Raw genomic sequence first — 15,819 nt, 5'->3', positions numbered from 1 at the left:
ATACCATGTAGTGGAATATATTATAGCAAAACAACTATTCAACCCTTACAACTTTGCAAAGTATGACTTTTGTTTTCTATATGTAACGACCCGTTCCCGGTATGTTGATTTATTGGTAATTATAGTGAGTTTTTCAAGAGGGGCTCGGCGAGTTCTAGCCTGACTCGCCGAGTAGGGTTGCGTCTGAGGGCACGCGTGAGCCGGGGACTCGACGAGTCCATATCCCCGACTCGGCGAGTCCATCTGTCTGGGTGAAACCCTAAAATCCCCGGGTTGCCCACTATTTATACCACCTTATAGCCCCCATTCTCGCCTCCCTCACCCTCAGAACGCAGTATTAGAGCCCCAAACCTCCATTGAAGAGATTATATGTGTTTTGGTGCCCTCTTTGTGAAGGTGTGAAGAAGGAGAAGAAGAAAGAAGCAAGGAAAAAGGTTGTAGTGCAAAGATCCAAGGCCAAATCAGAGTTTATTGAGGTATTTTCGGAGTTCCATCTTATTATATGCTATAAACTTCCATTAGAGCTCTCCTAAGAGCTAGTTAATGCTTGTTCCAAGCCTTACACTTGCATGAACATCTTATTAAGTCGATATATCTATGGATCTGAATGTTGGGGTGTTGTAGAGCCCAGTTCTACTGTCTTTTTGGAGTTATATTGCTTGATAACCATAGATCTACCCATTTTATGCATCTTTTAGCCTTATTTCCCTTATTCATGAGGTTGTGCACGTAAAGTTGGAAACTTTACGTGGTAAAACAACTTATTGGACTCAGATCTATCAATTGTATGCATTGGATTCAAACAAAATCAAGTAAAAATCAGTTGCATGGCGGCGACTCGTCGAGTCGGAAGAACGACTCGACGAGTCGGGTCGCGAGTCCCGAGTCCTTCAGTTTTATCAGTGTCGAGTGGACGAGGTGAGTCAGGAAGTGGACTCAGCGAGTTGAGAGTAGACTCAGTGATGGAGGGACTCGACGAGTTTGTTCATACAACTCGGCAATTCCAAGGCAATCTTCTTGGGATCAAGAACAACTCGTCGAGTCTGTTCATACGACTCGGCGAGTCGGATGAAGATTGTCTGAGTTCTTGGATCAAGAGGGTACTCGTCGAGTCGATGCCAGACTCGATGAGTAGCAGTGAGTAAGAGTGAAAAGTAAGAGTGGGACTCGGCGAGTCAGCCCAAAAGGGAGTTGACTTTGACCGAGGGTAAAAGAGTCATTTTACCCCAAGCGCAGTGTTTAGTATTTGATTGAGTGTGTTTATGGACTTGTAGCCGAGGAGATTCAGGAGCAGCCGCCGTTAGCTTCCCGAGCCACACACTCAGCAGCCAGCTTTCGAGGTGAGTTTCCTTCCAGTAGGAACGGGTCTAAGGCCACAATGCTGGCCCGTTCAGTTAGCAGTAGTTTCCGGATTTTGGTCCGAGGCAGTAGTTGGTATGTTCGATGCCTTCGTGGTTCGAACAGGATTTGTGTGCTATGTTTCATGTTTTAAGTATTATGTGTTCCGGGCTACGGTCCGATGTAGCATGTCGTATTTGTGTTATGCTAGTTGATGTGTTATGCTATGCCATGTTCAGTCAGTCAGTTCCGGACTTCGGTCCGATGCAGTTAGTTCCGGACTTCAGTCCGATGCAGGGGACAAGGTCCCAGTCAGTTCCGGACTTCGGTCCGATGCAGTTAGTTCCGGACTTCGGTCCGATGCAGGGGACAAGGTCCCAGTCAGTTCCGGACTTCGGTCCGATGCAGTCAGTTCCGGATTACGATCCGATGCAGTTAGTTCCGGACTTCGGTCCGATGCAGGGGACAAGGTCCCAATCAGTTCCGGACTTCGGTCCGATGCAGTTTCCGGGCTTCTGCCCGATGCAGTGGGCAAGGCCCAATATGTGTTTATGTGTTATTGTATGGTATGTGGTAGTTTGGGGGAGGTCACTAAGCTTCGTGCTTACAGTTTTAGTTTTGGTTTCAGGTACTTCCGCAAGCAAAGGGAAGAGCTCGGGGTGACAGCATCGCACACACCACAGCATAGCTTTTATCCTGGGGATGTTTCTTGATGTAGTATGATACAGTTTTCCGCACAATATTTTATTATGTTTTGGGGGATACATCGCGTATGTTTTATGTTATGATACTTATATTATGGTTTTGATTATATGGAAAAACGAAAATTTTTGGGTCGTTTCAAGTTGGTATCAGAGCCCTGGTTTGAGGGATTCAGATACACTTCCGGGTGTATCTGAACTCAAACTAAGGGAAATAAAAGATTGTAGTAAAATAAAATTGTTTTACCAAAAGAATTTTGAAAACACTTGGAAAGAAAGAATTGTTTTTAACAAGATAGAGGTGTGTGCATGCGGTCAGCCGAGCTCAAGTAAGTACTCCCAAATTACCCATACAAGTTATTTGTTCAGTTTCAGTTTCAGTAAAACAGCATGCTAGTATTGGGCTAAGGATCTAGGAGAATTCCTTATGTGCCTGCTTATGTGTTACAGCTTATTGAGTATTGCATGCTAGAATTAAGTAGACAGCAGTAGGATAGCCTGTTTAGGTTATGCCTGATAGTATGAGCTTAGCATCCTATGCTAGTGCAGTTTCTTGTTATAAGAATAGTTTTGCCTGAGTCTATTTCCCGTGTCCGAATGCTGCTTGCTCCGTGCTTAGTGGGGTTCGGAGTAGTGGGAGTTAGCCATTAGGTGAAGACGTCACACCACATGTGATCAGGTTTGAATAATCCCAGAGTGCTGGAACTGGCTCTACTGCGCAGCTCTTGTTTCAGTCCAACCGTTGTAGGGATGGATCTTTTGCTTGAAGGATTATCTGATCCTCATCACATGTGATGGTGTTTAGGTGGTGGCTAACTGGCATTATGAAGAGACCTACAGCAGCTGAGGACCAGTCGCGTTGAGCTTGAAGTTTCCCTAGGGCAAGCCTAGGATGAGAGTAGCAGAGAATGGCAGTAGAAGAAGTGACTTGGTTGAGTCAAGGCAGTTCTTGAGGAAAGTACGGATAGATGTGGAAGGTAGTAGGGGCCCATACTACTGAAAGCAGAGGATCCGTACTCGAATTAAGGAAGGCCAAGACAAGACCAGGAAGCTAGTAGTAGTATCATGATCCCTTGAGATATTTCAGTGTTCTGATGTTGTTATGATATGTTTCAGAATGGTAGTTTTGCGTCCGAGGCCAGCAGCCGGCAGTTCAGATGCCGGAGGGGGATCAGGATCGGGATCAGGCCCGGAGGCCGGGCAGATGGATGAGCAGACTAGGGAGTTCCTTTCTTCTGAGGTTACCCGCATCATACTAGAGCAGACTCCTGTGATCTTCGGTTCGATCAAGGAGGGTATTTTAGAGCTGATGGATGAGAGATTGAGTACTTTCCGTGCCGAGATGGCGGCCGTGATGGGGTCGCGCACACTTACGTTCAGGGAGTTCAGGGCATGCGGGGCTCCTGACTATCATGGGGCACAGGACCCCATAGCGAGTACCAGGTGGTTGGCGGATGTGGCCAACGCATTCCGCACTAGCAGATGTCCCGAGGGGGACAAGGTCAGATTGGCGTCCTGTCTGCTGAAGGACAGGGCACGAGACTGGTGGGAGGAGGTCGGACATGCCATCGGGGATGATGCGGCACTGGATGCCATGACCTGGGCTGATTTCTCTACCAGGTTCAGAGCGGAGTTTGCACCGGTCATCGAGGTGCAATAGTTAGCTAGGGAGTTCCAGGATCTTACCCAGACTACCGAGACAGTGGCGGAGATCACCGCCAAGTTCAGGGAGAGGGCCCTTCTTGTTCCTCAGTATGCAGCCGATGAGGAGATGAAGAAGGCCCGTTATCATGAGATGCTGCGGAGTGACATTCGCATGTTTGTGAGCCGATCCAGTTGTAAAATGCTGGATGACATGATTGCCAGAGCTAGAGAGAGGGAGATTGATCTCGAGATGGAGAAGAAGAGGAAACCGGAGGCGGTTTCGGGTTTAGGCAGTATGGGCAAAAAGCCCAAGGTTTCAGATCACAGGTCTAGGAGTCAGCAGAGCCACGGTCGGTGTGGCAAGTGTGGGAGATTGCACGAGGGGGCATGCAAGGCAGGGAGTTCCGGCTGCTACAAGTGCGGTCGGACTGGGCATTTGAGTAGGGATTGTACGGCCCCTGCTACTACGGTTACAGCATCATATCTGATTTGCTTTCAGTGCAATAAGAGGGGACACAAAAGGTCCCAGTGTCCCAGTTTAGCTGCAGCAGGGAAGGTGGTTGCACCTGCCCCTGCCACCTTGAGGATTACGGATCGCCGGCAGGGCCGAGCTGATGCGCCAGTGGCGAAGAGCAGGGCATTTCAGATGACAGCAGAGGAGGCGCGAGCGACTCCTGATGTGGTGACGGGTATGAATCTTTCCTTCATCTTTTGTTATTATATCGTTTGTATATTACTTGATGATATGTTTTATTTAGGGTCGTTCTCGGTGAACGGCATCCCTGCTTTGGTATTGTTCGATTCGGGGGCTACCCGATCATTTGTATCGCTTGCGCTTAGCAAGAGATTTAGCAGAGCTCCAGGGGAGCTGGATTGTCCACTAGAGGTTGAGATAGCAGATGATAGGACCGTGAGGGTCGGCAAAGTGCATAAAGGGTGTTCCCTTCAGATATTTGATGAGCAGTTTTCAGTGGACCTGGTTCCTATTCCCCTGCGTGGGAATAAAGTTATTGTGGGCATGGATTGGCTGAGCCCCAAAGGGGCGGTGATTGATTGTGAGCTACAGCTAGTGAGGGTTCGCACTCCCAGTGGGGGAGAGATAGTGATTCAGGGCGAGAGGCCCCAGCGAGGACCGATCTTTTGTTCCGCCGCGAGGGCGAGGCGCTATGTTCAACAGGGTTGCGCCGGTTTTGTAGCTTACGTCTTGGATGCCCGGGAGAAGGGCAAGACGACGATTGATGATGTTCCTATTGTTCGTGACTACCCGGATGTCTTTCCCGAGGATTTGCCGGGGATACCTCCAGAGAGGCAGGTTGAGTTCAGGATCGACCTAGTTCCTGGTGCGGCTCCGATAGCCAAAGCACCGTATCGACTTGCTACCCCTGAGATGCAGGAGTTGTCTACACAGCTTCAGGAGCTGTTAGACAAGGGTTTCATTCGGCTGAGCAGTTCGCCTTGGGGAGCGCTGATCTTATTTGTGAGGAAGAAGGATGGGTCGCATCGTATGTGCATTGATTATCGGGAGTTGAACAAAGTAACGGTGAAGAACTGTTACCCACTTCCGAGGATAGATGATTTGTTTGATCAGCTTCAGGGAGCGTCTTGGTTCTCCAAGATCGATCTACGCTCCGGGTATCATCAGATGAGGGTTAGAGATGAGGATGTACAGAAGACTGCTTTCAGGACCCGGTATGGTCATTATGAGTTCGTGGTAATGCCATTTGGGCTCACCAATGCCCCAGCCGCGTTCATGGATCTCATGAACCGCGTGTGCAGGCCGATGCTGGATCGGTCGGTGATAGTGTTTATAGATGACATCTTGGTGTATTCCAAGACACAGGGGCAGCACGAGGAGCGCCTGCGGGAGGTGTTGGAGACTTTGAGGAGGGAGAGACTTTTCGCAAAGTTCTCCAAGTGTGAGTTCTGGTTGCACGAGGTGCAGTTTCTTGGTCATCTCGTCAACCAGAAGGGTATTTTGGTAGATCCGGCCAAGATTGAGGCCGTGATGCAGTGGGAGGTCCCGAGGTCTCCATCTGAGATTCGAAGCTTCCTGGGGTTGGCAGGGTATTATCGGAGATTTATTCAGGACTTCTCCAAGATAGCAGTGCCGCTCACCCGGCTAACCAAGAAGTCGGTGGTTTTTCGTTGGGGGCCTGAGCAGCAGACGACGTTCGAGACTCTCAGGCAGAGATTGTGCGAGGCTCCGATCCTTACCTTGCCAGAGGGAGTAGAGGATTTCGTAGTCTATTGTGATGCTTCGATCACAGGTATGGGAGCAGTATTGATGCAGCGAGGCCATGTAGTAGCTTACGCCTCGAGACAGTTGAAGCCTCACGAGGCTAATTATCCTACCCACGATTTGGAGCTGGGGGCGGTTGTGTTTGCCCTCAAGATTTGGAGACATTACCTTTATGGGGTCCGCTGTACTATTTACACGGATCACAAGAGTTTGCGATATCTTATGGATCAGCCGAGTTTGAACATGAGACAGAGGAGATGGTTAGACGTGCTGAAGGACTATGACTGTGAGATCCTTTATCATCCAGGGAAGGCCAATGTGGTGGCTGACGCCCTGAGCCACAAGGTGTCGATGGCCCCTATCAGAGATTTGTGTATGAGGATGACAGTGATCATTCCGTTGTTGGAGCGGATTAAGGAGGCTCAGATGGAAGGGCCTCAAGGAGGAGAGGCAGAAGTGTGAGAGGATAGTGGGTCGAGTAGCTTCATTTGATTACGACAGTCGGGGTTTGTTGACACTTCATGGTAGGATATGGGTACCGAACTGGGGTGGGGTATGGCCAGTATTGATGGACGAGGCTCATAAGTCTCAGTTTTCTATCTACCCAGGAGCGACGAAGATGTATTGAGATCTTTGATCTGATTATTGGTGGCCCTGCATGAAGCGAGATGTCGCTTGGTATGTGGAGAGATGTTTGACCTGTCGCAAGGTCAAGGCGGAGCATCAGAGACCTCACGGCAGGATGCAGCCGTTAGACATTCCCGTGTGGAAATGGGAGGACATCACCATGGATTTTGTCACCAAACTCCCTAGGACCGCACGCGGGGTGGACTCGATATGGGTAGTAGTGGATCGGTTGACAAAGAGTGCCCATTTTATTCCGATTCAGGAGAGTATATCGGCGGAAAAGTTAGCCGATATCTATGTGCGAGAGATTGTGGCACGTCATGGAGTGCCGGTATCGGTGGTGTCGGACCGAGATGTTCGTTTCACGTCCAGATTCTGGAAGCGATTCCACGACGAGATGGGTACTCGTCTCCATTTCAGCACCGCTTTTCATCCTCAGACTGACGGGCAGAGCGAGAGGACGATTCAGACTCTCGAGGACATGCTTAGGGCATGTGTTCTAGATTTTGGGGGCAGTTGGGATACGTATCTTCCGTTAGCAGAATTCTCGTATAACAACAGTTATCATGCGAGCATTGATCGACCTCCTTTTGAGATGTTATACGGCAGGAAGTGCAGGACCCCGATTTGTTGGGGCGAGGTCGGTCAGCGAGTCATAGGGAGCACCGAAGTGGTGCTCAAGACGACGGAATTGATCCAGCAGGTCCGTAGTAGACTGCAGACTGCGCAGAGTCGGCAGAAGAGCTACGCCGACAGGAGGCGTTCGGACTTGGAGTTCCAGGTGGGAGATATGGTCCTTCTGAAAGTCTCACCTTGGAAAGGTGTCATCAGGTTCCGGAAGAGGGGCAAATTGGGCCCCAGATTTATTGGTCCCTTCAGGGTTTTGGCCCGGGTGGGTTGGGTTGCTTATCGGTTAGATCTTCCTGAGGAGCTTAGTCTGATACACAACACCTTCCACGTGTCGCAGTTGAGGAAGTGTTTGGTGGATGAGACAGCAGTCGTTCCCTTAGAGGACATTCAGGTTGATAGCGGCCTAAATTATATCGAGAAGCCGGTCGCGATTCTGGAACGGAAGACCAAGACCTTGAGGAACAAGGTAATTCAGCTAGTAAAGGTGCAGTGGCAGCACCGGAAGGGGTCTGAATGGACGTGGGAGGCTGAGGAGGAGATGAGAGCGCACTACCCGGAGTTATTTGCAGATCCAGCCGTAGCAGACTTCGAGGGCAAAGTCTGAGACAAGTGGGGGAGAATTGTAACGACCCGTTCCCGGTATGTTGATTTATTGGTAATATAGTGAGTTTTTCAAGAGGGATTCGGCGAGTTCTAGCCTGACTCGCCGAGTAGGGTCGCGTCTGAGGGCACGCGTGAGCCGGGGACTCGACGAGTCCATATCCCCGACTCGGCGAGTCCATCTGTCTGGGTGAAACCCTAAAATCCCCGGGTTGCCCACTATTTAAACCACCTTATAGCCCCCATTCTCGCCTCCCTCACCCTCAGAACGCAGTATTAGAGCCCCAAACCTCCATTGAAGAGCTTATATGTGTTTTGGTGCCCTCTTTGTGAAGGTGTGAAGAAGGAGAAGAAGAAAGAAGCAAGGAGAAAGGTTGTAGTGCAAAGATCCAAGGCCAAATCAGAGTTTATTGAGGTATTTTTGGAGTTCCATCTTATTATATGCTTTAAACTTCCATTAGAGCTCTCCTAAGAGCTAGTTAATGCTTGTTCCAAGCCTTACACTTGCATGAACATCTTATTAAGTCGATATATCTATGGATCTGAATGTTGGGGTGTTGTAGAGCCCAAATCTACTGTCTTTTTGGAGTTATATTGCTTGATAACCATAGATCTACCCATTTTATGCATCTTTTAGCCTTATTTCCCTTATTCATGAGGTTGTGCACGTAAAGTTGGAAACTTTACGTGGTAAAACAGCTTATTGGACTCAGATCTATCAATTGTATGCATTGGATTCAAACAAAATCAAGTAAAAATCAGTTGCATGGCGGCGACTCGGCGAGTCAGAAGAACGACTCGACGAGTCGAGTCGCGAGTCCCGAGTCCTTCAGTTTTATCAGTGTCGAGTGGACGAGGTGAGTTAGGAAGTGGACTCAGCGAGTTGAGAGTAGACTCAGTGATGGAGGGACTCGACGAGTTTGTTCATACAACTCGGCGAGTCCAAGGCAATCTTCTTGGGATCAAGAACAACTCGTCGAGTCTGTTCATACGACTCGGCGAGTCGGATGAAGATTGTCTGAGTTCTTGGATCAAGAGGGTACTCGTCGAGTCGATGCCAGACTCGACGAGTAGCAGTGAGTAAGAGTGAAAAGTAAGAGTGGGACTCGGCGAGTTGGGTGGCCCAACTCGGCGAGTCAGCCCAAAAGGGAGTTGACTTTAACCGAGGGTAAAAGAGTCATTTTACCCCAAGCGCAGTGTTTAGTATTTGATTGAGTGTGTTTATGGACTTGTAGCCGAGGAGCTTCAGGAGCAGCCGCCGTTAGCTTCCCGAGCCACACACTCAGCAGCCAGCTTTCGAGGTGAGTTTCCTTCCAGTAGGAACGGGTCTAAGGCCACAATGCCAGCCCGTTCAGTTAGCAGTAGTTTCTGGATTTAGGTCCGAGGCAGTAGTTGGTATGTTCGATGCCTTTGTGGTTCGAACAGGATTTGTGTGCTATGTTTCATGTGTTAAGTATTATGTGTTCCGGGCTGCGGCCCGATGTAGCATGTCGTATTTGTGTTATGCTAGTTGATGTGTTATGCTATGCCATGTTCAGTCAGTCAGTTTCGGACTTCGGTCCGATGCAGTTAGTTCCGGACTTTGGTCCGATGCAGGGGACAAGGTCCCAGTCAGTTCCGGACTTCGGTCCGATGCAGTTAGTTCCGGACTTCGGTCCGATGCAGTTAGTTCCGGACTTCGGTCCGATGCAGGGGACAAGGTCCCAGTCAGTTCCGGACTTCGGTCCGATGCAGTTAGTTCCGGACTTCGGTCCGATGCAGGGGACAAGGTCCCAGTCAGTTCCGGACTTCGGTCCGATGCAGTTAGTTCCGGATTACGATCCGATGCAGTTAGTTCCGGACTTCGGTCTGATGCAGGGGACAAGGTCCCAATCAGTTCCGGACTTCGGTCCGATGCAGTTTCCGGGCTTCGGCCCGATGCAGTGGGCAAGGCCCAATATGTGTTTATGTGTTATTGTATGGTATGTGGTAGTTTAGGGGAGCTCACTAAGCTTCGTGCTTACAGTTTCAGTTTTGGTTTTAGGTACTTCCGCAAGCATAGCTTTTATCCTGGGGATGTTTCTTGATGTTTGGATTGATGTAGTATGATACAATTTTCCGCACAATATTTTATTATGTTTTGGGGGATACATCACGTATGTTTTATGTTATGATACTTATATTATGGTTTTGATTATATGGAAAAACGAAAATTTTTGGGTCGTGTTTTTGGGTCGTTTCACTATAATTAATATTGCTATCTTGCAATACTTGCCTTGATAATCATACAATCATAACATTTATACTTCCGCTATCATGATGATTATTATAAACATAACACTTATGCTCCCACTAGCTTTGACATGTATTCAGAAAACAACTTAACTTCCAAAAAAAACAATACTTATTGAATTTCTTAAGTTCATGTTTCTAATACCTAATGCTATGATAATCCTTTATCAAGGCTTCTCAAACTTATACACCTTTGCCTTTAGATAACTCATATGTGTGTCTAAACAATTAAGACTAATTCGAATCATGGAAATGGATACCGTAACCATAATCGAATTCGAGAATACAATTTTGCAATTGTTGTCTTCTTAAAATATCTCTTAGTGAAAGCATTTCCTCACAGTCATTTTCATGAAGGAAGGAATCTTATGACACTTAGATTTAATGGTGTATGTGTGTCTTCCTATCCATGTGAATTTGTCAAAACCAAAGTTTGCGACAAATCCAAACTCATATAGACCGAACATTCTCAATCTTGGTTTCTTGCCTTATGGTAACACGGCTGCGCACCATGTCTTCCAAGCAGTTAAGTAGCTCACCCTTTCCTATCAATGTACTTTTCATTGATTAAGGTACTTGCCTTTTATGCATTCAAATGAGAACCCATAGAACTAACATGCATAATTAACTCAATTGGAATGTCACAGAAACAAAATAACGTCAACACGATAGGTTATAAACCTCAAGTCGTGTGCTAGTGACGTTAGATAAGGTTTATTTTGATTTGTTCTTGAAACCTTTCAAGATAATTAAGACTCCCACTGACTCCTTGACATATAAGATTCTCTTGTCAATAAATCATTTCTTGACAACCAAATATTCAAGAGTTAGAGTAGTTTTTTTTATCAAAACACTTCACAAAATTGGTCCTAGTTGGTCTTCGTCTTATCCAAGACATCACAACTTTCCAATTTCGAATGTGCAAGAATAAGAAAAACTTTTTCCATATTCTACATTTGATGAGTGTTATAAACCTTCTTAAGACTTGTCACTCAATGTCACAATCTTAACTTTAAGACTTGTTTTGCAACGAAGTCTGATTGACTTCTTGATTTAACCATTTCTTCAATTCTTGATTCCTCTTCTTAGACATACAATTATACTAAGACTTACTTAGAGGATCAATTGAGATATGGTTCTTAATCATTAAGACCTATCATAAAACATAATAAAAGGTACTCTCCATTCTTCTTAGAATAGAGAAACTTTTATCTTTCTGCCTACTTGATTCTTCTTATTCGTTCTGCTTATTAACTTAAACTTTTACAATTAATTCAGAGTTACACTTAATCTTATAAGTGTAATCATATTTGCTAAACTTTTAGTAAATCATGACGAATATCTTTGTTACTCTTGAGGTGGACTTGATCAACACACAACCTTGTGTACTCGATCTCCTAGTCCTTCACTTGACACTCTGTCAACAAATTAGTCTAATTTCCAAATGTGAAAGTTTATTCATTCATCATACAATTCTTGTTGTACGATTCCAAATCTCTATCCAACAGAAACTTGGGCGATGAGAAACTTTCTCTATTTGGTAAATTCTCGACATTTCCACAAAAAACATAATTAAGAATCACATCCATTTGTTGTAAATATACGAGCATCAATTTTTCATAATGATTTCATTGCAAGGAAATAAATAAATAAACACGTCAAACAAAATTTATTTTATTTATAAAAGCAGCGGAAAACATTTGTCCTTACAATGCAAAATCAACTGAAAAACTACGTAATAAATATTCCTAACAACTCTATCTAAGCTCAAAATCTAATCTTCGAATCCATGTCTTCGTGATTAGATTCATCTTGCTATTTCATCAAGCTTCCTCTCTTTTCATCAATCATGCAAAACATTCAAATGCAATCTTATCACATTATGTATTAAGAATCAACGAATAGGAACTTAATCGAGTTAGATAGTAGATTTTACCTGAAGTACAACCATACTCTTTGACTCTCCCATCTTCTGGACTCTTCAGGCTCTTAGGGCAGACTTGTATCCAACACCTTTTCTCTTGGCAGCAAACGCAGGTCGGTTCTCCTAGAACGTCCTCGGAAGCATGGTTGGTTGACTTTCTCAACAAATATGCTCCATTGCTCTGCCAAACCATTTCTGATTCAGTAGCAATGAGCATGTAAGTTAGGTCAATGAGGTTTGTGTCATGATCCATCATATAATACTTTATTTTGAACTCATTATATGATTCAGGGAGTGGCTGTAGAACCCAGCCTATAGCCAACTCATCAGGGAATGATGCACCCAACATTATCAACCTATCAATGTGTGATTTCATTCCTAGAATGTGGGCACACACGGGTTTACCATCTTCATGTTTCATTTCCAATATGACTTTAGTGACATTGAACCTTTCAATTCTTCAATCTTGTGGGTTACGGAGAACAACGGGAGGAGGAGGAGGAAGTGAAGCATGATTTCTTGTTCCTCAATCGAATCGTGGAATATCATCTTCATGTGGAAAGCTTGTTCCATGGGATTTGGGAAGACCATAGTTGTCGAACTTTGACATCTACAAAGCGGGAGAAAACATAAATTCAAGTTAGTTGACAGATTGAGTCCTTAATAAATCACCCAAATGAGATATTAAGGCTAGGACCCAACACAATACGCTACAACCTAGAAAAGGGATGCCATAATCTAGTTGTAGAATATTTTAAGGTAAGTGAATGACGATTCACTAATTTTCCACCATGAAAAATGAAAAAGAAATTTAAGTTTTAAATCTATGAAAACTCCTAGATCCTTTGAGATTCATTGAAATTTTCAATGGCATGTTTAAATCTCGATATGCCCCTCTAGTTTGTGACTGGGATGCCGAGGATCACAAAGCGGGTGTGAATAACCATGCAAACTTACATGGTGCCCTCACATGTTACGGTTATCTATTCGATGTGTCGGTAAACCACACACGCTCCACCGAACTATGACAAACATTGAGTCACCCTTTGCTACCTTTGCTTAGAACCATTTAGTGTGCCGGTAAACCACACACGCTCCATTAATGTCTTCGCAAGGGCACAAAGTGTAATTTCATGGAATTGCATCAATTCACTTTTGCCTAAAGTAACTAAGATTGGGAATTTGCAAAAACATTTAGTTACTTTTGTACTTCATTATACATATAATGCAAGGTTTTGTCCTATCCTACCCGTCCGGCTAACGACCCTTCACTAGTCAAGAGTGCGCTGGGTAAGAGTGGATACCCATTCAATCGCCATTTTATAGACAATTTCCTTAAACACCCCTTATAGACCAGCTTCGTGAATGAGGCCTACTAACAGTAAGACTGACTTTTACTCATACATATATATGATGTTAGACTTTTAATGATATATATAGTATAGGGTATATTTTACACTTTTAAAATACTAGGTGGTCAAATTTAATAATTATACTTTTAATTTAATTAAATTGTAAACCAAAACTTTATGGATTTATTAAATCTCCTTTAATTATACACTTTAATTAATTAAAAAAACCATAAGGGTGTGATTTGAACTTTTCAAAACAATACTAGGGTTTAAGAATTTAACGTTTCTAAATTAACTTTTAATCAACATTTGAATTCAAAAACTTGAGGGCAAGTTTTGAAGCATTTCAAAACATTAGGATTTTAACTATTTAAATTTCAAAAAACAAAACTTTTAAGTTCAAATTTAAACTATAAAACCTAAAGGGATTAATTTGAAACTTTTCCAAACGTTGTCAAGAATATTCTAGATCACATAATTCAAATAAGGCAATTAAAAATTAATTGGTGGTTATCTAATAAGATCTAGTTCAAATTCTTGCAAAATAATGATCAAATAATTCAAATAATTTAACATTTATTAAATAAGGAAACAATTATCTAATTAGATGACCAAAATCTTTTATTTTGACAAAGATAATCACAAGGAATCAATAAAATTCGTATTTTATTAATTTTAACCAATTATGGCAATTATCCTAAGTCAAAATAGGTAAAAATCCCAAAAATCCGCCTAAGTGACGCTCGAACTCGCCGAGTTCCTCTATGGACCGCCGAGTTGGAGCTACTCACCGAGTCCACATTGGAACTCGCCGAGTTCATCAGTCAGGGGGCCAAAAAAATTTTGATTTTTCCAACAAGAATGAATATACTAGGCATCAATACAATAGAAACCAATCAAGGCTCTGATACCACTGATGGGTTTTAGCCATAAGAACATCCTATGTGCTCATACAAACCCTAATGCTTGGATCTAGGTTTCTCTTTTGTACATGCAATTCATCCAAGACTATAAACCCTAAATCTAGCATATTATAATCCATATTAACATAATAATGGGTTTAAGATATTACCTTGATCGTTATGTAGCAATAACAATCACAATTCCTCCTTGTAATGACTTAAGAAAGCTTAGAGTCACAAATGTTACTCCTCTAATGGTTCACAAACACCAAGAGCAAGAGGATGAAGAATAAGAAGAGTGGAGGCTGCCCAAAATCGTCCAAAACCCTAGAGGATCTCCTCATCACGTTTTTGGGGCCTAAGGGTGCTATTTATACATGTAGGCTATTAGGGTTTTAAACTAGGAAACCCTAATCTGATTGCTGAAGCCCTAAGCAGCCCATGGATTCCTTTGGTACATCCCTTGGATGACTTCTAATGGTATTCCCCATAGAACTAGTCCAACATATATATAATTAAGTAATCCATAGCCCAAGTGAAATTATCTTATAATTACAGTTCCAACCCCTTATGTTTAATTAATCTCTTTTAGCCACAAAATTAATTATCAATCAATTCTTGACTAATATTAATTAAACAATATGATTTCTCCTTTAACATATTATTCTCATAATATATTAATAAATCATAATTAATCCTCTCTCTCCATAATTCATCATATCAAGCTGCTTTGGTGAAGGCAACCCAAAAGGACCATGCACCATCGGATCAAGTTCATACCAAAATAGTTATGGACTTAGACACTAATCCAATACTAACTTCCCTCCATGGCTTGTATAAAGGACTACAAACATGTATGCTTAACCTAGAACCATCAAAGCATGAAATGAAGGGGAATGTAAGAGTTTATGGCCGTAAACTCTATGTTTACAGCCGTGAACTCCCCTAGATGGTCCATTTGAAGCCCTAGTCACTTCCTATGCCCTAGAATTGAACCTAGCTTAATTCACCAAGTGATATAAGACCTTTGAGCAACCAAAAACACTCCGGCCATGAGTTTATGGCCGTAAACTCATGGGTATATGGTCTTTGGGCCGTAATCTCCCCTAAGGGTTTACTCTTGAAGAGTAAACTCCCTAACTAGGTTATACACTCCTTGGATGCAACCCGTATCATTCATAACACTTGAGATAAGGTGTTTTCGCGCATCGGAGTGTATCATCTTACTTAATTTTTGGTTCAATGTCTAGTTAGATACAATTATGTATCACTTCATGTTACATAGGATCCTCGCAAGTGTTCAAGCCCTAAATTGACACTTAACATCCTACCCAACACATACTCATCTGGTGAGTTCATACCCCTGCACCATTTTCCGTGTTTTTCATGTTTTCAGGGGGGAATACAAGCAAAAGTACAAGGGAATCTTGTACTCAAACTTATTATTTCGTATGAAATGTTACATATTCATTATGTTTTTAACACAAAAAACCATTTTACCAACTGTTTAATTTGCAGAGTTAGTTTTCAAACTAATTGTGAAAATCATTATAAAATGTTATATTTTATATTTCACAAAGGATTTCATGCC

Source organism: Lactuca saligna, chromosome 8 (genome assembly GCF_052625555.1).
Source record: "Lactuca saligna cultivar CGN05327 chromosome 8, ASM5262555v1, whole genome shotgun sequence".
In the NCBI taxonomy this organism is placed as follows: Eukaryota; Viridiplantae; Streptophyta; class Magnoliopsida; order Asterales; family Asteraceae; genus Lactuca; species Lactuca saligna.
Note: the sequence above shows the minus strand (reverse complement) of the source record.